This window comes from Perkinsus marinus (assembly GCF_000006405.1).
Source record: "Perkinsus marinus ATCC 50983 genomic scaffold scf_1104296977730, whole genome shotgun sequence".
Lineage (NCBI taxonomy): Eukaryota > Perkinsozoa > Perkinsida > Perkinsidae > Perkinsus > Perkinsus marinus.
In genome coordinates this window covers 2,793-4,340 of record NW_003200103.1, presented here as the reverse complement: position 1 = coordinate 4,340, position 1,548 = coordinate 2,793, and positions in this window count along the sequence as shown.

The window sequence follows — 1,548 nt, the reverse complement described above, 5'->3', positions numbered from 1 at the left end:
TCACTCCCGGGCACCACTAGAGTTACTGTAAGGGGTCGCATGAGAAGCATATTGAGGAACGTCCAAATTATCTCTACCAATCACCGAGACAGCTACTTGTAGCAACTACAACAGCTGAGCACCACTGAGGTGCCTACCTTACTGCGAGTGCGTACATGGTCGCTAGTCTCCAGTGATGGGAGAAACTACTTCGATTCCTCACGCTCGTCGTCTTTCGACCGCTTCTGCTGCAATTATTTTGCCGCGTGGTTCTCGTACTCCACCAATAGAATAGCATTGTTGTTAGGCGAGTACTTTCGCACTATCTCCTCACATCTGGTACCTCGGGAGAACTTGTTCAGCGCCGGGTAGATGCAGAGTGCTAACTTAGCACTGCTAAGCCAGCCTGCCTCTTTCCTCGATAATTTCGATGTTCGCGAGAGGCATCTTTCTGCAATGACCAGTATTTGCTCAGACTACCGAAGAGCATATTGGTTCGCATGCAATAGGCCACGTAGGGATCAGGGTGCGAGTATGAAAGCCACGACATCTCGCATGGGCACCACTGGGGTGCCTGCAATACAGCACTGCACTGCAGATGAGTGATCCGTGTTGATCCAAATAAGTGATCTCGGATCACTCAGTACGAGTGATTCCGCCCAATACGAACTACCATGTAAACACAAATCCTCTACTTGCAAACATAATACAGAGCATAGCAAAAGTTTTAATCCACAATCCCAATACCATCAGTATTTCCCCGATTACTACTTCGACACTACTTTTGAGTTCCCTCTTCGAGCTTTCTGAGTTGCTCGAGAATCTCTTATATATATCGACAAACCAAAGAAGTTTGCAGAAAAGTCACCACTCAGAGACTTCGAAACTATAATGCAATGCTCAACACAATCACCAACAAACCACCAAGGTTAGAATCGAGCGTGCGAAATTTCAATTTCTTCTTCCAATTGTAGAACAGCAAAAATTTGCTCCATTGTGGGGTTGCCCATTCGTAAAGCGGCAAATTGCTCCTCTGAAAAGTAGCAATTTGCTCAATAGTAGAAAGAGCAATTTATCGGTTTGCCCCTTTTTTGAGCAAAATTGCTCAATTTTGTTACATAGTAGCACTTCACATAGCGGCACCTTTTATATATTCTAGCAATTTTCTGACATATAAACAAGCAAACGATATTCATTCGAGCAGTTTCTGTTATACAAAACGGCAAATTTGCGTATTTGTAAAGTGAATTTTGCTACTTTGCTCTTCTGTATATCAGCCATAGCGTTCTTACACACTAGCACAACAGAAAAGCCGCAGGAAATATACATTCCAGCTAATTGGCACTTTTTTGCTATTTACTCCTTTGCTATTTTGTAACTGAGCCCTGCTGCTACTGATGAGATACTCTCGACTCGCCAACGCGTTCATCACGTGCATTCCTTCCCACAGTTGCTGGATTCATCCACCCCTTCTCGGGCACATCATGACCATGCCTGATCCCTTTACACGCTCCTGTTTACAGCGTATATAAGTCTTACTCTCCATTTGATAACTCCTCTGCAGCAGAG